Genomic DNA, 26,690 nt, shown 5'->3' on the forward strand with positions numbered 1-26,690 from the left:
TCACCAGAAGTGTACACTTTGATATTTAAATTAAAAATAATTATGGACATTTCTCCATACAAGGCTGTTACAAACATTAAATACCTTCTGAGAAAAGTTCATACGAGGAGTCGGCAGCTAAACTAGGCTGACCATATTCTGAAATCCCAAAAAGAGGACACATATATGCGTGCCAAGACGGGCAGCACGCCAAGGCCGGGACTAGGTGAAAATTTGCCAATGATACTGGAACTTGCTTTATAAATAATATATTTTTTTAAATAAAGCATTTTTTCTTCTCTTTTGACAGCAGTGTTGGCGCTAGGAATTTTCAAAATGGGGTCCCAGGGACCCCATCAAGTCATAAAAATGGGGTCCCACAGTAAATTTTTGGGGTCCCACTTTTTTGTAAGCGTTTTGAAAAAAAATTATAAACTTATGCATTATCCTGTTATATCTCACATTCTATATTGTGTTTTGGAAAAAGGTTGTCATAAACTTTACCTAATTCATTAAAAAAGATAATACAAAAGAAAACAAATGTGTATACATATGTAAATGTATTCAGTTATAAACATTCATTCACTTTCTTCTTTCCTTCATGGATCTAAACTTTACCGCTGCTGGTAGTTTTTTCTATGTTTTTATTTTATAAGTTGTAGGTGTATTTATTTCAGTATAAAAGTGTAAAAAGTGTTTTGCTTTGGTCATGAAATGATGATAATGGTGTGCCAGGGCATACATACATTTTATATTTAACGCTTAAATCTCTGGAGTCTACATCAACTTCAGATCTATTCCTCATTTCAAAATGTTTTAGTTTTTTTTATGTTGTTTTTGTTTGTTTGTTTGTTTTCCGCCCTTTTTTGTCAAACAAAACTATGTTTTTTATGGCAAACACACAAAATATGCAAAATCTGCCACCAAAAATATTTTTCAAAGTGGAATATTTGATGTGAAGTAATCGGAACCTTTGATAGGTCAATAATTCATAATAACATTGATTTTGATTCAATATTATGTTTTGAGCAATGACAGTTTGAAAAAAAAAAAAACAGCTTTGTTTTATTAGTCAACATTGCAACTTTTTCTAAATTACATTTCACCTTTAAGCTTTTTTATTTCACTTTTGTTATGTTTTTGTTTATTTTAATAGTATTTTTAGAATGTGCCGTGGGCCTTTAAAACATTAGTTGTGGGCCACAAATGGTAAAAAAAACCCCCAAAAAAACACAAAAAGTGCGTTAACGCCAACACTGGTTGTGTCATGTCTGTGATTATGTTTTGTTTTAGTCATGTTGGGATTTGGTTTTGGACTTTTTGTGCACTTTTATTTGTCACCATAGCAACCATTAGTTTCACCTGGTTCACATTGTCATGTCACGCACCTGTTCACCTGTCTTGTCACGCACCTGTTTTCACTGATCACGTCACTATTTAAATCTGTCTGTTTCTGTTGTTCGTCCTGGCGTCCTCACACTATTTCAGCACTCTGCTTCATGTCATGTCACAGTTCTTTGCCAAGTAAGTTTTGTTCATTTATGCCACAGTTAGTGTTTTTGTTTAATTGTTCATAGTTTATGCATTTGTGCAAGTTTTGTGTTCATTACTAAGTTTTGTATTTCCGCCTTTGTGCGCGCCTTTTGTTTTCCTAGTCAAGTTTTTTACCTCCGCTGTGAGCGCCTTTTGTTTATTCCTTTTTTTTATTTGTTAAAATTAAATCATGTATTTAAATTCACGTCTTGCACGCGCCAATTTTCCTTTGCCTTCCGGAAGAACACAACCCAAGAATCAAGTCTTGACAGGTTGACAGTATAACAAAATAAGTCACACTTATATTCTGTAACATTCACAGTTTTGGAAAAAAAAAAGTGCAGAGGTAGAAATATTCAAAATAACCTCTTGTATATAATCTAAACATAAATAATGCCTCAAAACAAGTTAATTACATTTAAACAAAAAACAGCAGACGAGCTCTCGCCCTGCACAGCTGTTTTGTGCTTTGTAGTGTCGATATGGGCTTGTAGATCGTTGGCCCCTTTATTTGCCACAGATACATACGTTGCTGCTTTGCACACAGTGCATTCTGCTTCCCATGTGTCACGGCCAGGACGAAAACACAAATAATTTTCCCGCAAATCATCCGTGAAGTTGCATTTACGTTTCGGCATTTCTTGTTCTCATGTCTCTCTCCACTCACTAGCTCTCTTGCTCTGTGTCTCTGCCCCTCCCTCACGAATGTTGCTAGTGCGCACACCTTCGTTTTTTTTTTTTTTTAACCCCTTCTTAACTTAACCCTGGACGTACATTGAAAATACACGCAACTCTAATTCAAAATGCCGGACATTTGAGGCATTTAAGAAACCCCGCCCGGACAGCCCGGACACCCCCACAAAAGAGGACATGTCCGGGGAAAAGAGGACGTATGGTCAGCCTAAGCTAAACAAGACCAAGCAATGAACCCGGGTTAATCCAAAATGATGCATATATTTGCATGAAAGCGGACTTGGTTGGATAAGGCAGGTGGACCTTTTATTTTGTTTGACCCACTTTAAATGGGCAGAGTTCGTGTGTGAGTCAAGATGGAAGCCTTGCATCAAAAGAGACTGAAGAGACACCCTGAGGCACCACACTGCAACTGAAGTCACTTAAAGAGTTCAAATATTATGTTAGGATAATTATAAAAATAAAATGGAGTGTTGTTACGATTAGCATTTCATACAACATTTAACATCACTGAAGAGTAGCCCAGTCTGTTACTTTGGCAACACTGCTTCACACTTTAGCTTCGATTAGACACTAATGATGAACCATGGTGATGGAAATACAACATAAAGTAATTACTACGGACATTTGATAGCCAGACCTTGTTGTGGCTGCTAAGAAAAATGCTTCATGTATTTTTTAACTACGACTGAACCTCTTCAAAATGCAAAGCATGTTGTTAGAACACTAGTTTGGAAATTTTAAGAGGCCAGCAGGGTTGGAACGGGCTCTACTTATGTTGACCTACGTGTAATAGACACTTAGTTTAAGAAATAAAACAAAGTCAAGCACAAGGGCATCACTAAGGGGAAACTAAACGACTGAAGTGACTCAAAACCTTCCTGACAGTATGGCCAGAAGTGTTCATTACATCTAGGACAATAATGACTTCTGCAGGCTCCATGATTGTAAGTAAGGGTGTCATTCAGTGAATCATGCTGGTTAAAAATAACAGTGCAGAGGATATTTAATGTTTGGATAAGATCAGGTCCTTAGTGGAAGCTATCATTTTAATTAGTCAGTCTGCACGTGTCAGGATGATGCTCATAATATTAGTTTCCTTGATGAGAATGTCTACAAAGGTTATTTCAACACTTAAAATACAGTATAACTCCACAATGACAATTTGGTGAATTTACTAAACTGAAACAATACAAAAAGAATGTCGTTGTAAGTTGATAACACTAACAATGACAATTGTAAATGTGTAAGCATATTCGCTAACAACACTAGCTTGATTACATTACGATAGCACATATAAATATGCATGAAAACACTCCTACAGACATCACACATGGGACGATTAAGTAAGTATGATTGGTTTTAATTGTATTGTAAAACTTACAAACGTTGCTCGGAGTGATGAATGATCAATCCTTTCGTGCAGAACGCTTTGGACAGTTATACTTCTGGTTCAAGGTACAAAACAGGAAGTACATTTTAAACCCGCAGCATCTGCAGTGAGCAAACTCGTCCAAAAGATGGTGCCATAGCACAAACAATAACACACCTTTTCAGTATCTCTGTTATATGAAGACTATTTGTTGAATACAAAACATTATGGCTGTTGGCAAAGAAAAATCCATAAACTAGCTGCACCGTTTTATAAGCCGCAGAGTTCAAAGCATGGGAAAAAGTACCAGCTTATAGTCCAGACAATCCAGTAGTCAATTAGTTAAATTTTCTATGCTGAATGTACTTACTTCATGTTACATGTACGTTTAATGTGAAGATGTTTAGTTATGCCTCAAGCTTGCATTTGGACTTACACTAGAGATGTAACGTTTGCGAACGAATCGAGTCTTATGAACGGGTCTTTCTAGTGTACGATCCAAACTGAATCTCAGTTGTGCACCGTCCTTTTGGGAGATGTTTGTAATGCACATGTGCATACGGTGTCGGCAATTGCCCACACTGCATGTGCTTGCAACCAGAATGGCTGCTGGACTAGAAAATGAGACGGAGTCAAAAAAACAGAAAAGTAGAAGCATTGGGATTCACTCTCTTTCTTTTTTCCCTTTTTTTTCTTTCTTTCTTTCTTTCTTTCTTTCTTTCTTTCTTCTTTCTTTCTTTCTTTCTTTCTTTCTTTCTTTCTTTCTTTCTTTCTTTCTTTCTTTCTTTCTTTCTTTCTTTCTTTCTTTCTTTCTTTCTTATTTTATTTGAATTAACTTTTCTGGTCCATTATTCGGATATGTAAACTAGTACTTAGACTTAGATCACCTGTGCGCCGTCAATCTTTCAGCGAGTCATGGACCAAGTGTTGCAGGGCCTCCCCAACGTCCATTGTTTCCAGGACGACATTTTGGTGACTGGGGAGAACGATGCAGATCACCTAAAAAACTTAGATGTAGTGTTGGGCCGATTGGGAAAATTCGGTTTGTGAGTACAGAAGGAGAAATGTGAATTCTTCAAGAGTTCATTAAAATATTTGGGGCATGTCATTGATAAAAAAGGGCTACATAAGTCCCCAGAGAAGCTTAAGGCCATAGCGGAGGCCCCAGCCCCCATTAATGTGAGTCAGCTCCGTTCTTTTTTGGGCCTGATAAACTATTATGGGCGTTTTGTTAAAAACATGGCAACCATGCTCAGCCCGTTACATGAGCTTTTGCACACCGGAGTGGCATGGAAGTGGTCACCAGAGTGTGAGAAAGCCTTTAAAGCAAAAGACCACCTGCAATCAGAACAGGTGCTAACGCATTATGACCCCAGGTTGCCCCTGCGGATAGCGTGTGACGCGTCGCCGTATGGGGTGGGTGCGGTACTTTCGCACGTAATGCCCGGTGGTGAGGAGAGACCCATAGCCTTTGCCTCTAGGACACTGAGCAAGGCGTAGCAAAATTATGCTCAGATTGAAAGGGAGGCGCTGGGAATAATTTTTGGGGTACGTAAATTCCACGCCTATTTGTACGGGTGCCATTTTACACTAATCACAGATCACAGACCGCTGACAAGTATATTGAGTCCCAGTAGGGCAACGCCACCTATGGCGGCCGCGCGACTGCAGCGGTGGGCGTTAGTGTTAGCGGCACACAACTACACAATCCAATACAGGAAAGCAGCAGATCATGGGAATGCAGACGGTCTCTCACGGTTGCCACTGCAGGTAGCGCATGGGGAAAAGCCAGACGCAGTAGATAGGGTGACAGTACATCACCTTGAGACACTCCCAGTGGACAGTGAAGATATTAGGAAGGGAACTAAATATTACCCAGTGCTCTCTAGGGTAGTAGATATGGTAGTGTCAGGCCAGTTTGTTGGAACAGTTGGGCAGAATGACGCGTTGGCACCCTTCTACATGCGACGAGACGAACTGACGGTGATCCAGGGGTGTTTGCTATGGGGCAGTAGAGTGGTGGTGCCTGCAGCGTTGAGACCGCAGCTTCTGAAGGAACTACATGCCGGGCACCCGGGCATGGTCAAGATGAAGGCCATTGCATGGAGCCATGTCTGGTGGTCGGGGTTAGACGCCCAGATTGAACAGCAGGCCAGGACATGCTCTACGTGTCAACGGGACCAAAAGAACCCGGCGCTCTCCCCACTGCACACCTGGCCGTGGCCAGGATCCCCATGGCAACGGATCCATGTGGACTTCGCGGGGCCGTTCGAAGGACACATGTTCTTGGTGGTGGTAGATGCGTACTCTAAGTGGCCGGAAGTACAGGTGATGAAAACGACGACGACGGAGAAGACTGTACAGGCCCTGAGGAGTATGTTTGCCTGCAACGGAGTACCAGAGACACTGGTTAGTGACAATGGGCCACAATTCACAGCGGCAGAGTTCGGGGCATTTCTCCGGGCAAACGGAGTGAAGCACAAAAGTTCAGCGCCGTTTCACCCCGCCACGAACGGTCAAGCAGAGCGTTTTGTGCAAACGCTGAAGCGTTCATTGAAAGCGTCTAGGGGAACATTTACGCTGCAACATCGAGTGGAAGCATTTTTACTCAGCTACAGGAATGCGCCTCACATGACGACGAGTGAGTCTCCGGCTATGCTCTTCCTGCGCCGTCGGCTCCGCTCTCGCTTGGACCTTGTGAAGCCAAACGTGTCGGCTACGGTGGAGCTGGCGCAGGAGGGCCAATGAGAACGCAGAGCCCTGGTGGCTAAGAACAGACGGTTTGCAGTGGGGGAGGCCGTGCTGGTGCGTGATTATCGACGGGGGGAGGAGAAGTGGATGCCTGGACTGGTGGCATCACAAGAGGGACCGGTATCCTACTCCGTGGATGTGGGGGAAGGCGCACTCTGGAGACGTCACACAGAGCAGATGAGAGCCGGTGACCGTGCGCTGTTGGTTCCCACTGGTCCAGAGCAACCAGCTGTGCCGAGTGAACTGACAATTGGGGCCCAACCGGTTGCTCCTCCCCCTTCTCCAGCAAGAAGGGATGCTCTGGGAACCGGGACAGTCGCCCCCGAGCCAGGAGGGTCACCCAGACGGACAGCAGATGTTGGAGCGCCAGGCCGGAGGTATCCACTCCGGGTTACCAGAGCTCCAGACCGCCTTAATCTCTGAACTGTGGGGGCGTGGGTTGTTACAGAGTCATGACACGTTTTGGGGCAGAATAATCCCCGTTGACTGACTCCGAGGTTCGGGGGTAGTCTACCCCCCGACCTCAGTAAGATATATGTGTTTAAGTTTGAGTTCCCTATTTACAATAGCCCCCTAAGTGGGTATTTCAATTTATTTTATTGTTACACCGCTGTTTCGCACAAAGCATCATTTTGCACATAACACACGTTTTAAGTGCTTATGGCCTAGTCTGTTTTTATAGGCCGGATTTAATAGGGGGGTTTTAGGTGGGTGTGAATCTGAATAAGTGGGGAGGGATGTTGTGTATTGAGCTTTATGTTTTGTCTGCACTGTTACACCCAGTGACCACCAGGGGGAGTGCCAGGTGGGTTTATATACATTGGGTTGGACTTCCGTTCTGTGTGTGGAAATAAAGCTGTCTAACGTCCACACCAGCTCCTGACTCGGCTCTCGTGATTATGTTGACAAGGTGAAATAAGAGTATGACTGTAAGTGTTACCGACTAACAGTCAGTATATAATACCCGCCACCGCAGGGGCGCCTGAGAAGGGCAAGAAGGCCGCCACAACATTTCAGAGACTATGTGGGAGACTATGTGGGTCACAATGTGGGCGGGGCTAGCTGAGACTGTGTTTTTTTGTGGACTCCTGTTCTTGAAAAAAAAACGTCAATGTTCAGTGCCTCTCGGGGCGAGGGTGGTTGTGAGGAGGGAATAGTGTAGCAATGGGAATATTGTGCAGTGAGCTGTAATTACCCGATGTGGGCTGCAGAGGACAGTGGCAGGCAAGACCTGATCCTTTGACAGTGCGTAAACATTAAATAAAAGGCTGACTTGCTCAAAGATAGTCAAACTCCTTCATATCTCCACCGCTTTTACAATATGTATGATTTTTTTATTCTAATCCAGATACTATCTTACTACTGCTACCAGTGATTGTTTCCACAATAAAAACAAAACAAAACAGTTTTTTGCTAATAATGAGCCTCTACGACTCCCTTCACAGAGCCTTTAATTCCATCTATAACTCACACTGCTCTCTGCATGCTACTTTCACTATCTAATATGGTTCTGTATGACTGCAACATTCCTGACTTTTTTGTTTTAAGTCATTCTTTGTATTTATATGGATAACAAGCTGTGAAAGGGGAGCTGGTTAAGGTGTACGTTGCCTAATTGTGATGCGCTGCTTGTACGTCGAGGGGGGCCAAATGCTGAACTTCTCCATCATTCATTAAAAAAAAGAGCGATAAAAGGTCTCACAAGGTGCACTAATTAGAACATTTCTGTGTTTGGGATATTTAGTGCTAATTAACTGTATCACACAGCAGGGAGGTGACAAGTGACATCCAATAGGACATTTACAGTTATCTGCCCGCAGCCTTCCCATTAGAAAGAAAAAGAGCCTGAATGGAAAAGGTTTGCCATTAGAGGTGTCTCAGAGCTCATCGTTAAAAGGTTACTAGAGTAGGCCTGGACAAATAAATCCCTGCAGTCTATTCATATCTGTCAGGTCAATGCTTCTTTGTCATGGGCTGAACTATACTGTTGTTCTGAAATTATTGGAGAATTAAAAGCTGTTAGTCATTATAATTTGGCAGTGAGGAGGGGCAAAGCAGCATGGTGACAATGAGCTAAAATTGACTTCTGTGCTCGCCATCATAAGAAAATCAGAGAAGACAAGACACTGTCAAACCAAACATAAAAGCTCCAAGACTATGTGCACGTGCGTGTGTGTGTGTTAGTCAACACTATCCCATTCCGACAGTAAAAAGAAACCGTTTGGAGGGCTGTGGTGGGAAAACACTATGATGTCATTCAGAAATGTCACCACGAGAGTCTTATGGTTATACACAAGAGTGATGGACAGAACTGACATTTGCTCAATCATCCCAAAGAAGCCTTGCTGGACAAAAGTTTAACCTCAGCTAACATTATCCAACAGACATTCTGAATCTGCCTCAAAGTTGCTGCTGTTGAGAAGAAGTTTTCTACCACCAAGGCAGGCTGGGAAACCTTTATGGGAACCAAGGGACAAAACCAAATACTGGCCTGTTGTGTTGCATATAATTCATATTCATTTACTCATTCATTCTTTACCACTTTTTTTGTTTAGGGTCACAGGTGAGTTGCAGCCTATCCCAGCGGATTTTGGGTAAGAAGAGGTACAATATACAGCAGGGGTCTTAAATGTTTTCCTGACCAATGACCCCCAGATGCAGATGATAACAGATGATGAGCAGGGACCCCCAACTTATATAACATGTTTACGATTTTAATATAAACTGGTTTTAATAGTACCTTGTTACTGTGCAATACTAAAATATTCAAATAATATAGTGTAGCGTCGCTAATAGCTAGCTGGTTATTAGCACGCTAATTGCTAGGTGACAACTGGCACATTATTCGCTAGCTGACAACTGCCACGCTAAATGTTAACTGACAACTGGCGCTCCAATTTCTCGCTGACAACTCGGACGTTGACTGCTAGCTGACAACTGCAACGCTAATCGCTATCTGACAACTAGAGCGCTAATTGCTAGCTGGCAGCTTCCACCGCGTATAGCTAACTCGCCACCTCGCCAGCAGGCAACTGATTGTTAGTTATTCTAAATGCTAACACAAATACTATAACATATTTATTTACAGTGAGTGAGTAGGGCATCCATGCCACTGATGTTTCTGAACTACACTACAATTTGTTGGATATATGTTATAGTGCAGGGGTCACCAACCTTTTTGAAACCAAGAGCTACTTCTTGGGTACTGATTAATGCGAAGGGCTACCAGTTTGATACACACTAAAATAAATTGCCAGAAATAGCCAATTTGCTCAATTTACCTTTAACTCTATGTTATTATTAATAATTAATGATATTTATCTTTGTGGAAACACTGATCATCTTAATGATTTCTCACAATAAATATATATACTATTAAATTAAAAAAATAATTTATGGAACATCATTAGTCATTTTTCCTGATTAAGATTAATTTTAAAATTTTGATGACATGTTTTAAATAGGTTAAAATCCAATCTGCACTTTGCTAGAATATATAACAAATTGGACCTAGCTATATGTGGGGGGAGGTTGTGATTAGCGCACTGCAGGAGCAAAAGGTCACCGCCTCAGTCGATGGTGTTGAGGGCGGAGCGCCATCGACTAGGGGCGGGGCATGTGCGGGACGGCGAGACGCAGCTGGCAGGTGATTAGATTTCGCAGGTGGTACGTGTTAATCTGATCATCTGTTGTCTTTAACAGTGAGCGGCCAGCGGAGGAGGAGGAGAGAGACTCATCTGAAAAGATTGTACTGAAAAAATATACATTGAATGGTGATTAAAGGCTTGGTGAAATGGCACAACTGACTCCTGACTTGAATCAAAAAAAAAAAAAGTCTAATCACGAACCTCCTGCATTATGTTTGCGAAACCTCAACCTTGTTGAAAACCACTGGTATACAGTATGCTAAGAGTGTGCAAAGCAGTAATCAGAGCAAAGGGTGGCTATTTTGAAGAAACTAGAATATAAAACATGTTTTCAGTTATTTCACCTTTTTTTGTTAAGTACATTAACTCCACATGTGTTATTTCACAGTTTTGATGCCTTCAGTGACAATCTACACTAGTCGCATTGAATGAGAAGGTGTGTCCAAACTTTTGGCCTGTACTGTATATAGACAAGACCTGGGCATTTAACGGCCCGCGGGCCACATCCGGCCCTTTGTGCGTCCCTGTCCGGCCCGCGTCAGGCCAATCATAAATTACAAAATACATTTTTTAAAGTATTTATGTCGAGTGTGCAATACAACAGTGCTGCTTTTGTTTTGAAAAGCGTTATTTGTATTACTTCCGTGTGGACTATGCTCGTGCGCGATTGTGAGTGAATGTGAACAGCGGCAATCACAAATTACAAAATACATTTTTAAAAACATCTGTCGTGCGTGCAATACAACTGTGCTGCTTTTATTTTGAAAAGTGTTATTTATGCGCGTATGTCCGTGTGTAACCTATGAGTGAAGGTGCACAGCGACAAGTGATGCACGGTTACCCCCGAGACGCTAAAAAGAGAGAAGTTGATGACGAATGCCGTTTTTTCAACAAGACATGGACTGCCAAGTATTTCTTTACAGAAATTAAAGGTAAAGCTGTGTGCTTAATTTGTGGTACACAGGTTGCTGTGTTTAAAGAATATAGTTTGAATCGCCACTACAGGACGAAGCATGAGGAAAAATACCGGAATCTGTCTGATGAAGCGCGCGCAAGGGAGGCTGATGCGTTGATGGTAAAACTGCAAACCCAACAAGGACTTTTTGCCAAATTTCACACCCCCAGAAATGCAGCTGTTGGGACAAGTTTCGTCATTTCTCACAAAATCGCCAGAAAAAGTAAGGCGTTTTCTGACGGAGAGTTTATTAAGGAGTGCTTATTGGACTCTGTTGCGCTGATATGCCCGGAGAAGAGGGGCGCATTTGAGAACGTGTCACTCTCCCGACGCACTGTAACGTAAGCTGCGATGTGAAGTGAAGTGAAGTGAATTATATTTATATAGCGCTTTTTCTCTAGTGACTCAAAGCGCTTTACATTGTGAAACCCAATATCTAAGTTACATTTAAACCAGTGTGGGTGGCACTGGGAGCAGGTGGGTAAAGTGTCTTGCCCAAGGACACAACGGCAGTGACTAGGATGGCGGAAGCGGGGATCGAACCTGCAACCCTCAAGTTGCTGGCACGGCCGCTCTACCAACCGAGCTATACCGCCTATACCTGCGATGTACGTGACACCGCCCAGCTGCTCATCTTCTTACGTGGGATAACTGCAGACTTTCAAATCACGGAGGAGCTGGCAGCCATGCAGTCAATTAAAGAGACAACCACAGGTAATGACTTGTTCACATAGGTAAATGTGTGTTTAGACATGTTAGGACTGAAATGGGACAAGCTGGCAGGTGTGACAACAGATGGTTGTCCAAATCTGACCTAGAAAAATGTTGGACTTTTAAAGAGGATGCAGGATAAAGTGACAGAAATTGACATTTTTGCATTGTATTATACATCAGGAAGTATTGTGTAAGACAATGTTAAAAATGAAACCATCAAAAGCAATCTGCTTTTGTATAAAGTTAAGTTAGGTTAAATGAAATTATTATTATTATTATTATTATTATTATTATTATTTATCTTACGGTATATCAAAAATTATTTGAGCAAAATTTAATTGAAATATTGTCGGTGTGGCCCTCTGGCAGTGCTCGGGTTGCTCATGCGACCCCCGGTAAAAATTAATTGCCCACCCCTGATATAGACTGTTATTTGCACATTATTGACTATTGATAAACCGAAAATTTGGTCGCCCAAAAAATATTTTGATCACCGAAACAGGAGTGCTGAAACTGAATGTTGGGAGGACATAAGCAATACACAAAGGATTGTCTGGAGTGGAGGCAGGAGGTCTGCGATCTGTACGTACTTTCATATATTGGAGATATACCCATGGACAGCGATCAACAACATGTGCAATGTGCATATATGAGAAGGACAGTCGCGGCCTTCAAGGAGAGAAAGGCTGGAGCAGCAGAGCGGAGCCAGTTTGATGTCAGGCTTGCTGCAGCTCTCGCTGTTCAACGTGGACAAGGAGCGATGTAAAGTCTCTAAACACGAGAACAGTAACACCAGAAAAAGATGCTAGATTGTTTGCTTTTTATTTTATTTATTTTTTTTGTTGCTTTTTTTCTAAGTCACTAAAAGGACTGGAGACACTTTTTAAAAAGTACACTGCACAATAAACAGCAATATTTGATAAATAGAGCAAAATTATATAATATAAGAAGAATATATGTTAATACTACTACTTAATAATAACAGATTTGTTTTTAAATGAATGTCCGGTATAATACAACATTGTAGATTATGCACATTTTATGATGATTTCATGTTGGCCATGCACCCACTGCCACAGGTACAGTATATTGGCAATCTGGGGGAAACCCTGGAATTATTTCTCAAATGATAACCAGGAATTTATAGGAACATGCACACCTGAATTTGCTTAGAAGCTACAAAAAACACATCCATAAAGACACAACTGAAGAACAATGCAATATGTTTTTCTGTTTTCCTTGGATTATACATACACACTCATGCATGCACACACATTTACACGCGCACACTCACGTGCAGAAGCACACACACGGTCACACTTCTACTGTCACTTTAACCTGACCTTAACCTCCATTACACTTCAGTGCTGACAGAAAGCTTTTGCCATTCCAGGCCACAGAAAAACCTCCTGCTGTCTCTCCATGCACTGACACACACTCCCCAGTCCATTCACGCTTACCCAATGACCACAACCACATTGGAGATTGACTTTTTGAACATGCATTCTGTCATCAAAAGGGAAATGTGAATTATTTTTCTACATGCCCTGGTTGTCCTCTGTCAACAAGCTGCCTCTTTCTGGATCTTAAAGCAGCTATTGGAAGCAGAAAAAATTTAAAGAAAAATAAAGTAAATATAGATGGCATTTTTTCCATTAGTAATGGCAAATCAAAGCCAAAACTTTATCATTAGTTTTCCGTTGGCTTTACAATTTCAAATTTTACAAACGTAATAAGCAGACATATTCAGATGGCTTTAACATACTGTACACTTTTAATATGTAGTTAAAGTACCAGTAGCGTGGAAAAACAAGTTGACTTTATATGCTTAATTGTGTTTCATTGTATCCATTAAACCATATCCAATCGCATTTATCGACTTTTATTTAATAAAAGTATGTAAAAAACACATTTTAATCATCACAAAATGCCGCAAATTCAGTCAGCCATTTTGAATATTCCGCTCTGAATAATTTCGGTTAGTTCTGGAGATTGACTTCACAATTGGAACACTTCTGCACTTTGACCATATTACCAGATCAGTCATACTGGAAATACGCAAAAATTAGAAAGACGTGTAGAAAGAGATGTGCTGTCTATCAGTCAAAATCCTTATAAAAGACATGAACACATATGTTTTTCTTTTTTTTATGGCTTTTTAGTCAAGAATAAATAAATACATAAAAAGTCCGCTAACAATGTAGTCAATGGGGCTCTATTTTGCCCACAAAACCCTCTAAATACCCATCCAAAACTTGCATCAAGTTCAATAATAAATCAAATAACTTGCATCAAGTTCAATAATAAATAAAATAAAACTGTTATAACTTGCATCAAGTTCAATAATAAATCAAATAACTTGCATCAAGTTCAATAATAAATCAAATAAAAGTGTTATAACTTGCATCAAGTTCAATAATAAATCAAATAACTTGCATCAATTTCAATAATAAATAAAATACAAGTGTTATAACTTGCATCAAGTTCAATAATAAATCAAATAACTTGCATCAATTTCAATAATAAAATAAAATAAAAGTGCTACTTTGCAATCTTTGCAAAAAAAAAAAAAAAGGAGGAGCTATGCATTTGGCAAGACAGGGCAAGTGAACATGAGTTTTACAGTACTCCAGCATTAGTGGCTGCAATGAGCCTGTTTTGCACTGCACAGCTTTTCAAATCGGGGTTGCAGGCTTGACACTGCCACTCTTAGCCTGCTACCCATGTGTGAAAGTTTGTTCCGTTTAGCCCCGCCCCCATTAGTTACTGTTGCTTTGTCTGTCAAACTTTTGCTCCTACCTAGAATTTTAAAGCCTACAGGACAAATAAGTAATTTACATTTATTTATATAGCGGATTTCACAGACAGAATCACAAAGTGATTTACAGTGTGTATAGAAAATGAAAGCATAGTAAAAAAAAAATCTAAGACTATAATAAAAAATAAAATAAAAATTTAAATGATAAATTAGTTATACTTGTATAGCGCTTTTCTACATTCAAGGTACTCAAAGCGCTTTGACAGTATTTCCACATTCACCCATTCACACACACATTCACACACTGATGGCGGGAGCTGCCATGCAAGGTGCTAACCAGCAGCCATCAGGAGCAAGGGTGAAGTGTCTTGCCCAAGGACACAACCCCAGTAACCAGCAACCCTCCAATTGCTGGCACGGCCACTCTACCAACTTCGCCACGCCGAAATTTCCTCCCGTTCCTCGCGCCCCACCTGTCATGTCTCTATTCCCCACCAGTGGGGCGCGCCCCACACTTTGAGAAACGCTATATTAAATGAACCAAAAATATGACTTATTGTATCTTTGTGAAAATATTGGACACAGTGTGTTGACAAGCTTATGAGATGCGATGCAAGTGTAAGCCACTGTGACACTATTGTTCATTTATTTTTATTTTTATAAATGTCTAATGATAATGTCAATGAGGGATTTTTAATCACTGCTATGTTGAAATTGTAACTAATATTGATACTGTTGTTGATAATATTCATTTTTGTTTCACTACTTTTGGTTTGTTCTGTGTCGTGTTTGTGTCTCCTCTCAATTGCTCTGTTTACTGCAGTTCCGAGTGTTGCTGGGTCGGGTTTGGTTTTGGAATTGGATTGTATTGTTATGGTATTGCTGTGTATTGTTTTGTTGGATTGATTAATAAAAAAAATAAAAATAAAAATAAAATAATTAAATTAAAAAATAATAAATACATATAAAAAAAAAAATCGATTTTTTAAAAATGCGAATCGATTCTGAATCGCACAACGTGAGAATTGCGATTCAAATTTGAATCGATTTTTTTCCACACCCCTAGAAGACAGTGTCTGCAGGGAGACTTTTCCTTTTTAACCCTTCGTGTGCATCATGATTATTAATTGTTCATCTAAACGGGAAGATAAGGACATCCTGTCAGTGGTTATCGAAGTGAGAGAAAACATTGTACAGTAAGCTATCGTTTTATAGTGTTGGTAGTTTTTTTTGTTTGTTTAGCACTTAGCAATACTGCTAGATGATGCTTAGTGTTTCACTAAAGCTGGACTTGTTTAGCAGAGCTTCTAAAACTTGTAGCTTGTCCTCCTTATATTCAGAATCAACAATAGACGTTTCTGGCTCATAATTTTTCATGAAATAATCGTTGTTGGCTCTGCATGATTTGCATTGTTTTTTGTGGGGAAGGGATCTGTGGTCCCTACCGCTACGATACGCGATCATGTGACTGGCTTCCTCATTATCAAAATGGCTTGGGAATCTCTATGAGATTGATACAATTTTGATCATAACTATTTATTGGCAAACTTTGGAAGTCATTCGGTGTCATAATTCGGATATATATGATAATAGCATCAATATAGAGGCAACTTGTTTTTCCTCTCTACTGGTACTTTAATTGTTGGGCTCTTGAACACTAGAGTGCTCCTGTTGATACTGTTAGGTTTGAAGGCGTTTACTGGTTTACATTTACTGGGCCTCGAGAGACATGTTGGCCCTCTAAGCTAACTCCCCATCGAAATGCAAGTATTGATTGTCTTTCCTGAAGTCCCTCACACAGACTTAGCGAGGACACATTAAATGTGTTAAAAGTCATTAGGCGCTCCAGGCCTCAAATCAAAATGTTTAAAGTATATTGACATGCCTTCAAGTCCGGTCAAATTTCCTGTTTTTCTTTCAAGTTGCCCCCAGGTGTGTACTGTTGCAGCACGTGTGCACGGCGAAGCCTCTCCGTAGTACTGGAGGGGTTGTTGGGGATGCATGTGCAAGTTTGTGTTTGGCACATGCAGAGACATTGAATACGTGTGTGTGTGTGTGTGTGTGTGTGTGTGTGTGTGTAGAGGGTGCAGGCTCGCCCTCTCGCTACCCCGGGGGCTCAGAGCCCATTTCCTGTTGTGCAGTGTGATAAGTTTCCCTGTCAGATTCTTCCAGCCCCACTATATTTCTGATAAGCTCCACTGCTAGTTTTCCCGACCTCTGGCACAGAGATCAATTTGAGATTGATTCGGAATGCCCTGCTGGGCCGAGCTGGAAGATCAATTTGAGATGGATTGTTCCCGCCAGGGGGGCCTATGACACGCAGCGCACTGCTCACTTGCTTTCTCCTGGATGCTTTGATTTCCTCACCCCTCACTTTCTCCCACCGTTATTTCTATTGGCCTCTGCATTTTTTCCTATATCTACTTCTCTTTCAATTGTTTCACACTTGCCCCCTGCACTGCACTCCATCTATCTTTTACGCCTGTGCACCAGTCCTTTTATTTATGCCTCCTCCGCCTCTTTCGGCCTCTCCCACCTGTTTCTCTTACTTGTCTTTTCCTGCCTCCAGTGGGGCTAATCAGTTTGGATAGAGATGACTCCATTAGAGGGGGAGCCAGCCTTAGAGGGTGATAAGCTTGCAGGACAGCAGCGATAACTCATCTGGCTAGACACAGAGCAGATCACTGACAAAACGCATACTGTATGTTTATTTTTAACCAAAATAAACTAATTGAAATATGCAAAATAGGATTGTGTAAGATACTGAGTAGTATAAAAATAACAGTGTGCTTGTTGAAATATGAAGACTTGTTAAGGGTGTGCATCTCTACCTTAAATGCCAATCCAATATGATTCTAGATGGGTTACGATACAATTCACTAACAATACATTTTAAAACATTAAGATTCGATGCAGATGAAATCTTTTCATGGGGAGCATTTTTTATGTATCATGTATCAGGTCATAACAATGTCATTGTGTCTATTTTTTAAATAGAAAAAGGCAAAACACACGGTTTGTGTATTAATTATGAGCAAATTGTAGTACTAACAACTTCAGTGTGTTGCATCATATAAACTTTAGGAAAAGAAGATACAAACAAAGCACTTTTGCAAAAGCTACCAGGTTTTTACTGTTGTTTGCTCAGGTAGCAACAAACAAATACAGCAAAAAAGCAAGCTGGTGCATCATACAGACTGTTATAACACCACAGTAACACAATAAGTGCCACAAAGTAAACTAAACAGCAGTTTAGTGTAGAAGCTCAAGTGCTTTTCATAATGTAATTATGTTGGTTACTGTGTAGGTCTTTATCTTTAGCACAATGAACTGTGTAATAGATGCTGTGATAACCTCGCAGCGTTGCGGCTAAGTCGGGGCTGAAAGTCTTTTAAATCAGAGTCCTCGTCTTGCGAGTTGGTAGCTCTGCTAGCATTAGCATCCCTAGCTCCAACATCGCTCGCTACTTTTTTTGCTGCTTTCCAAACGTTACAAATGGCCATACTTTTATCCAACTGACTATTCTTTTTAGTAAATCTAAATCCACCAAACTTTACATTTACGATTTGGGGGTGAATCGTTTGTAAACTCTTTTGGTGCTATTTTCCATGTTGCTCTGTTGTTGTCAGTTGTAAACGAGAACGTTACTCTCATATTACGTCATCACAGAAGTCTCGCAAGATTACAGAGGCCATATTTTGTAGCAGACTTTCTAACCGTACATCGACCTATCCGTACTAGATATAAATCGATCCAGAGGCTCACCAAAGGATGTAGTCATATCTCTGAAGTTAAAATCGGTGTTCAATTTGTACCGAATAATTGTTACAGCCTTAGCACTTGTACAACATTTCTGTTACGTTCTTATGTCAGTTTTGATAGTTTGGACCCTAAACCAACAACATCATGATTCTTTGGCGTATGATTAGATGACGCTAGGTACCACTAGTGGTACGTGTACCACAGTTTGAGAATTACCAGGCTGGATTAACTAATGGAAAACAGGTGTGGTGGCAGAAAACAGAGCAGAATGTGAAAGTGCAGCAAAACAAGGAGTCTAACAGGAAGTACAACCATATTAAGAACACCAAGACAGGGAAAGATAAAAACAATAAATAAATTCATTTAAAAAAAAAACAGGAAAACAGCGAAAAAGGGTCAAAACTTGTGAGATCATGACCATTTAAACCTTTCCAGTCAAATGTTTGCAACTTTTTGCCACTTTTTACTCTAAAACATGTAGTGTTAACATCTAATTTTATTTCCATACTACAGCATTATTGTATGCTTACATTTAAGGCAAGTAAAATGGTCATTAGCAAGTATTGGGGTACTACCAGTGATGGCAAAAAAAAACACCATATAAATGGAACTATTCCTGATGTAGGTAATCAAAAAATGTGTGTACTATTAATGGGCTTGTTGCAGGTGAGCTACCAAGACTGCGTGCACAAATAATAGAAGCAAAAGTGGTGCAGACAGCCCTATTTAAACTGTGCCAGCTTGCATGAACGTTGCAGATGTGCTAAATATAGACGCAAAACAACGGCTGCAGAACAGTTTCAGTCTTGAGGAATCACATTGCGAGCGCTGAATGATTATTTTTGCATCCCCTTTTCCCAATATTGTGGCCGTTCTGATAATCAGCATATATTCTGCATATACACAAAGACAAACACGCTAAATGTATTGCACTCACTATTTTGATCAGTTAAAAGACACAATTCTCTGCGTAGGAGCTTAGTTAATCAGCTTTGCGTGCGCCATCAAGTTAGCATGTGTTTTAATACCCGCAAATCTTTAGTCGAGCAGGCCCTTGGTACATAGAGGGGAAAAAATATGATTTATACTTGAATTGCACCAACGCTGACTTGATAAGACGAACAGTGACAATATTGTTTTAGTAGCACTAACACCAAAACGTAACAGCTATAAATGAATGTAGTTGAAAAATCATCCACACCATCTCGCCTCCACCAGGCTCGAGACTGACTCATGACCTTATCTCTGCCGAGCATCACGTCCCTGCCATATCACTCGCTCCTTTCTTCCTCCGCGCTGCTTGTTCGGGGAAACCAGCAGATGTATACCTCTCTCTTTTTTACTGCACGGTGACCTTTTCTCCAGCAGTACATCCACCTCTGACTGCGCTGACCTTTACCTTTACTACTGCCCACACATTGTCTCTCACAGGGATAGCACAACAGACAGGAAGTCGTCTGCGACAAGAGAGACGGGGGAGGAGACGACTGGGGAAATTTAAGGAATATGTACCATGGGCTTTGATTTGACAGCTCATTTGTTGTTATTTTTTGCCAGTACACAAGCAAAAAAAACAAAAACAAAAAAAAACCCCTACTGAAATGCATCCTCTAGAGGATGGCACGTGAGGAGCCTGCAGGGATTCATTTGCCTCAGAGACTTGAAGTGCTTTGATTGTTCAAAGCAGCCAGACACATGCATGAGCGTGTGTGGGGCACGCGTGTGTGGATTCAATTGTTAAACAGGATGTATGTAGACTGTGAAACATGGTTATAGAGCTGAAAGCGGAAGGTCTGTGTGACACGTGTTCATAAATAAATGCTATATATTGGTTGGGGCTTTAACAACTTGTTTAAAAAATAGGTAGTTTGTTGCATACTAATGTCTCAGCTCATCAGACAGTTCTTCACCTGGTCGATGTTTTCTCTCAGTGCCGTGCTTGTTATCTTAATGGAAACCTTTTCAAACAAATGAGCTGAACAGATTACATTCATGCGATTTCATCTAAGTGCAGCGCTGCACTTTTTATCTGAAACGACAAACTGTAATGCATGTCGAATTTCTTGTGAAGATGTTATTGTTCCCGTTCTGCTCATGCTGAAAAGTGTAATGGAAATGAAAGTGTAATCCACGGATAATTTGACGTTGTTTCCTTTATTGCTGAGCACGATGTGACGAAATGATGATGAGCTTTCGACATAATGCCGTACTTGAGCTGGGGTGTAGTTAGAAACACTGTTTGGTTGTAAAAACATGAGTCACCTTCACAATGAAAACACCTACCTATTGGTAGTCTCGGGCTCTGGTGCTACAGGTCCATCAGAAGAACAAAAAAATGCATTCAAATTTAGACCCTCTTTTGTAAAGCAATAACAAGAATAAAAGGCATTAACATGCCAAACCACCTATGTGCTCTCTTTACAGAGTACTCTGCCTTATACTATACTGTTAGTTAAAATATGATTCAATGTACCTTTGACATTCATGCTGAAATTTGGCTAAACAAAGTTTTGTGTTTAGGGGAACTGCACTTTTTGGGGAATTTTTTTCATTTACAATCCTTTTGTAAGACAAGACCACATATGTTTTTCTTTTTTTTCATGCATTCTAACCTGTAAATAAATGTGAGCAAAAGACTGTTTACAATGGAGTCAACTGAATTCACTCTATTCTACCTATAAAGCGCTTAAAAAAACACATCCAAACACTTCCATTCAGGTTTTATATACATGTTGTAAGTATATATGTAATGTAGTAACAGACGTATTCAAAATATTTACAAATTTTGCTCATTAATTTCATAGGCACATCACACCGTTCGCTTTTTCCTTTAACAACATCACTGATTACTACTCACTGCAGACTTCATGAGAGCCAACAAGCATAATTAGAGGAATGTTTAGGATAAACACACTTACTGTAATTGAACACAAACATAACTCTCAAATGTTCTAATCCAGGGATCCCGCCACTTTCCCAAATCCGGCCCGCGCGAAGTCCCAAGATTAAAAAAAAAGACATATTTTTTAAAAATTATTTTAATTTTAAATCTGTCCTTTATAATCCAATTTCTACCGCTTGTTACTCTCAGTGTCTCCTAGCTGTTCAGGCAAATCATAATGTCTAAAAATGCATTTTCCCATCGATAATGTGACATCATCGCGCTTGGAATTTATATATATATATATATATATATACATATCTATATATCTATATATCTATATATATCTATATATATAGATATATATAGATATATAGATATATAGATATGTATATATATATATATATATATATATATATATATATATATATATATATATATATATATATATATATATATACAGGCCGGCCCCAAGCCAACATTTTTTAACCCAATGCGGCCCCCGAGTCAAAAAGTTCGGGGGAACCCTGTTCTAATCATTTTCACTACAAACGTATATTTTTAAGTGCAAATAATTGTGCAGGAAGATCCACTGTTTCAAGCTAATATTTTAAAAAAAACTTAGTTGCGTGTCTTTAAAGGCCTACTGAAATTTTTTTATTTTATTTCAATCAATCAATCAATCAATCAATGTTTATTTATATAGCCCTAAATCACAAGTGTCTCAAAGGGCTGTACAAGCCACAACGACATCCTCGGTACAGAGCCCACATACGGGCAAGGAAAACTCACCCCAGTGGGACGTCAATGTGAATGACTATGAGAAACCTTGGAGAGGACCGCATATGTGGGTAACACCCCCCCAGGGGAGACCGAAAGCAATGGATGTCGAGTGGGTCTGACATAATATTGTGAAAGTCCAACACATCAGCGAAAGTCCAGTGCATAGTGGGGCCAGCAGGAACCATCCCGAGCGGAGACGGGTCAGCAGCGTAGAGATGTCCCCATCCGATGCACAGGCTAGCGGTCCACCCCGGGTTGGGAGCAGAGTAGAGAAGAAAAGAAAAGAAACGGCAGATCAACTGGTCTAAAAAGGGAGTCTATTTAAAGGCTAGAGTATACAAATGAGTTTTAAGATGAGACTTAAATGCTTCTACTGAGGTAGCATCTCTAACTTTTACCGGGAGGGCATTCCATAGTATTGGAGCCCGAATAGAAAACGCTCTATAGCCCGCAGACTTTTTTTGGGCTCTGGGAATCACTAGTAAGCCGGAGTTCTTTGAACGCAGATTTCTTGCCGGGACATATGGTACAATACATTTGGAAAGATAGGCAGGAGCTTGATCGTGTAGTATTTTATACGTAAGTAGTAAAACCTTAAAGTCGCATCTTAGGTGCACAGGAAGCCAGTGCAAGTGAGCCAGTATAGGCGTAATATGATTAAACTTTCTTGTTTTTGTCAAAAGTCTAGCAGCCGCATTTTGTACCAACTGTAATCTTTTAATGCTAGACATAGGGAGGCCCGAAAATAAAACGTTACAGTAATCGAGACGAGATGTAACGAACGCATGGATAATGATCTCAGCATCGCTTGTGGACAAAATGGAACGAATTTTAGCGATATTACGGAGATGAAAGAAGGCCGTTTTAGTAACACTCTTAATGTGTGACTCAAACGAGAGAGTTGGGTCGAAGATAATACCCAGATTCTTTACAGAGTCGCCTTGTTTAATTGTTTGGTTGTCAAATGTTAAGGTGGTATTATTAAATAGATGTCGGTGTTGAGCAGGACCGATAATCAGCATTTCCGTTTTCTTAGCGTTGAGTTGCAAAAAGTTAGCGGACATCCATTGTTTAATTTCATTAAGACACGCCTCCAGCTGACTACAATCCGGCGTGTTGGTCAGCTTTAGGGGCATGTAGAGTTGAGTGTCATCAGCATAACAGTGAAAGCTAACACCGTATTTGCGTATGATGTCACCTAGCGGCAGCATGTAAATACTAAAGAGTGCAGGGCCAAGAACCGAACCCTGGGGAACTCTGCACGTTACCTTAACATAGTCCGAGGTCACATTGTTATGGGAGACACACTGCATCCTGTCAGTAAGATAAGAGTTAAACCAAGACAAGGCTAAGTCTGACATCCCAATACGCGTTTTGATAAGCTCTAATAAAATATTATGATCAACAGTATCGAAAGCGGCGCTAAGATCAAGAAGCAGCAACATAGATGACGCATCAGAATCCATCGTTAGCAATAGATCATTAGTCATTTTTGCGAGGGCTGTCTCCGTGGAGTGATTTGCCCTGAAACCGGATTGAAAAGGTTCACAGAGATTGTTAGACGCTAAGTGTTCATTTAACTGCTGTGCGACAATTTTTTCGAGGATTTTCGAGATAAACGGAAGGTGGGACACCGGCCGGTAGTTTACCAAGAGATCAGGATCGAGGTTAGGTCTTTTGAGTAGAGGATGAATAACCGCTTTTTTGAAAATTAGGGGAACAGTGCCAGAGGAAAGTGATAAGTTTATAATATTTAACACTGATGGACCTAATAATACAAAAAGCTCCTTGATAAGTTTCCCAGGAATTAGTAAGTAAACATGTTGTTTGTTTTGTCCCATTTACACATTTTAACGATTCCTCCAATGTTATTTCATCAAAGAGAGAGAAACTATTTTGGAGGGCAGTGTCCGTCGTATATACAGTCGTATCTGTGTTAATAGAACCCAGTTGTAGCTGAGATGCATTGTCTTTAATCTCTTTTCTAATTACTTCAGTTTTCTTATTACAGAAATTCATAGTCATCTGCTGAGTGGGTGGAGCTACTGGGAGGAGTCCCTTGTTGGGTTAGCGATGCTACTGTACTAAACAAAAATTTAGGATCATATTTGTTGAGGTGGATGATATTTGAGTAATATTTAGCTTTAGCTGAGGTAAGCATGCGTTTATAAGTTATTAAACTATCACTCCATGCTTGATGGAAAACCTCAAGTTTAGTCGCACGCCATTTGCATTCCAGCTTTCTACATGATAATTTCTGGGCTTTAGTTTCTTCTGTAAACCATGGGGTACGCCTTTTAGGGGCCCTTTTTAGCTTTAGCGGTGCTACACTATCAATGGTGTCGCGCAGGGCGTCGTTAAAGTTGTTAGTGAGGTTATCAATAGAGCCCACATAATTTGGGAATGGTGCCATTACCGAAGGCAGTAGGTCAGTAAGAGTCGTCGTTGTGGCAGCATTAATGTTGCGGCTGCTATAGTAGTTATTATTATTATTATTATTATTAGTTTGTTGACAATGAGTCAGAACTTCGAATTTTATAAGGTAATGATCGGACATTACTTTAGTGTACGGGAGTATCGTAACTTTAGAGGTGGTGACACCCCTGACAAGCACTAGATCTATCGTATTACCGTTGCGATGCGTGGGTTCATTTATTATTTGTGTAAGACCACAGCTATCAATTATAGTCTGGAGCGCCACGCATGGAGGGTCCGATGGGGTATTCATATGGATATTAAAGTCCCCCATTATGATTATATTGTCGGCGTGCGTCACTAGATCAGCAACAATCTCTGAGAATTCACTGATGAAGTCCGAATAGGGCCCAGGGGGGCGGTAGATAACAGCCAGGTCGAGAGGTAGCGGTGTGACAAACCTCATAGTGAGCACCTCAAACGAGTTATATTTATTATTTAGGTTAGGTGTAAAATTATAGTTTTCATTGTATATTAGTGCGACACCCCCTCCCCTTTTAAGAGGACGGGCAACATGTGCATTTGTATAGTTAGGAGGAGATGCCTCATTTAGCGAAAAAAAATCGTCTGGTTTGAGCCAGGTCTCGGCGAGACCAACGACGTCAAGTTTGTTGTCTCTAATGACCTCATTAACTAATAACGTTTTGGAAGATAATGATCTTATGTTTAAAAAGCCCATATTATAGGTAGTGGGCTGTTTTGAGGATTGTTTGTTGAAATTATCCGAAGTAGCAATATTGATAATGTTGCGTTTATTATGCGTAGTGCACTTTAAATAGTTTCGACCATATCTAGGAATTGATACGACGGGAATTTTCAGATAGTTTGCTTGATGCTGCGATAAACTGAACGCATCATAGTTAGCCACCTCAGTACAATGTATGTCTGCCTCTGACACGGTCACAAAAGAAAAAACATTATGTGAGTTGTGTTTTATTCTAAGAGAATTGCTATGTGTGCAGGGATTATCCAGCCTGGCGCCGGCTAGTTCTAGTTTAAATGACTCCTTACCCGGACACTCCACGCTTCTTTGGGGATTAGCCTTTCCCTTTGTTGTTAGCCCCGCTCGGCATCCCCGCTTCTGCTTCCGCTCACACCGCTTACGTCTCCTCCATTGACGGTCCCCGCTAGTACTTGACTCCGCTGCTACAAAGGCCGCTCGATGTAGCCCGCGAAGTATTCCCATGCTAGCGAGGAGGTCCACCGTACATGCATCTTTCAGTCTATAACGACCCGATCTATCCACATCCAAAATTGTCTGTCGGTTGTATGTGATCACAGAGTGTTCACGCTTTGAGCCAGCCATGAAATTGACAGAAATGACGGGTGTTTTTTGCCAAATCGCTCTACACTCCCAAGAGCGCCTTCAAGCTGCTGCATTTCAATGCGCCGCCATTTTGTCTAATCTGTTTAAACGGGGATAGCAGATCCATTCTGTGTCATACTTGATAATTTTGTGATATTGCCATATTTTTGCTGAAAGGATTTAGTAGAGAACATCGACGATAAAGTTGCAACTTTTGGTCGCTGATAAAAAAAAGCCTTGCCTGTACCGGAAGTAGCGTGACGTCAACGGTTGAAAGGCTCCTCACATTTCCCCATTGTTTTCAATGCAGCTAGAGCGATTCGGACCGAGAAAGCGACGATTACCCCATTAATTTGAGCGAGGATGAAAGATTCGTGGATGAGGAACGTTAGAGTGAAGGACTAGAATGCAGTGCAAGACATATCTTTTTTCGCTCTGACCGTAACTTAGGTACAAGCTGGCTCATTGGATTCCACACTCTCTCCTTTTTCTATTGTGGATCACGGATTTGTATTTTAAACCACCTCGGATACTATATCCTCTTGAAAATGAGAGTCGAGAACGCGAAATGGACATTCACTGTGACTTTTATCCCCACGACAATACATCGGCGAAACACTTTAGCTACGGAGCTAACGTGATAGCATCGTGCTTAACTGCATATAATAACAAAATAAATAAACCCCTCGACTGGAAGGATAGATTGAAAATCAACAATACTGTAGCGGCTGGCTACGGGGTGTTAGCCAATGGCTTTGGCTGGGGGGCGGGACTTCTGGGGAAGTGAGGGAAGTGACGTTGTTGACAGGAAGTGTTGGTTCGAGTTTTGCCGGGAAAGGAGATAGACGCATGTTGGAGCTGTTGTGTGCCTTAAATGCATCTTGTACAATAAATGCAAGATAACTGAAGAAGTCTCTGAGCCTACATTCCTGAGATTATTACACTGGTGTCAGAAGTAAAACCGACGATTTTCGGAAGAGACTTTGTCGCGGTAAGGACACGCTGCGTATCGCGCATTAGCAAGTTAGCTTCAGTCTGTGAGTTAGCTAGGACCGCAAGCCGTTTAGCATGTTTAGCTCCG

At 40.6% G+C, this 26,690-nt stretch overlaps 1 protein-coding gene across 2 annotated transcripts in view; it reads right to left on the minus strand.

Moving 5' to 3' along the window:
- The window catches only part of LOC133634189 (heterogeneous nuclear ribonucleoprotein C-like), a 164,117-nt gene that overhangs the window by 90,997 nt on the left and 46,430 nt on the right, over positions 1-26,690 (minus strand). The window lies entirely within an intron of this gene.

The sequence above is a fragment of the Entelurus aequoreus genome, linkage group LG02 (assembly GCF_033978785.1).
Source record: "Entelurus aequoreus isolate RoL-2023_Sb linkage group LG02, RoL_Eaeq_v1.1, whole genome shotgun sequence".
NCBI lineage: Eukaryota > Metazoa > Chordata > Actinopteri > Syngnathiformes > Syngnathidae > Entelurus > Entelurus aequoreus.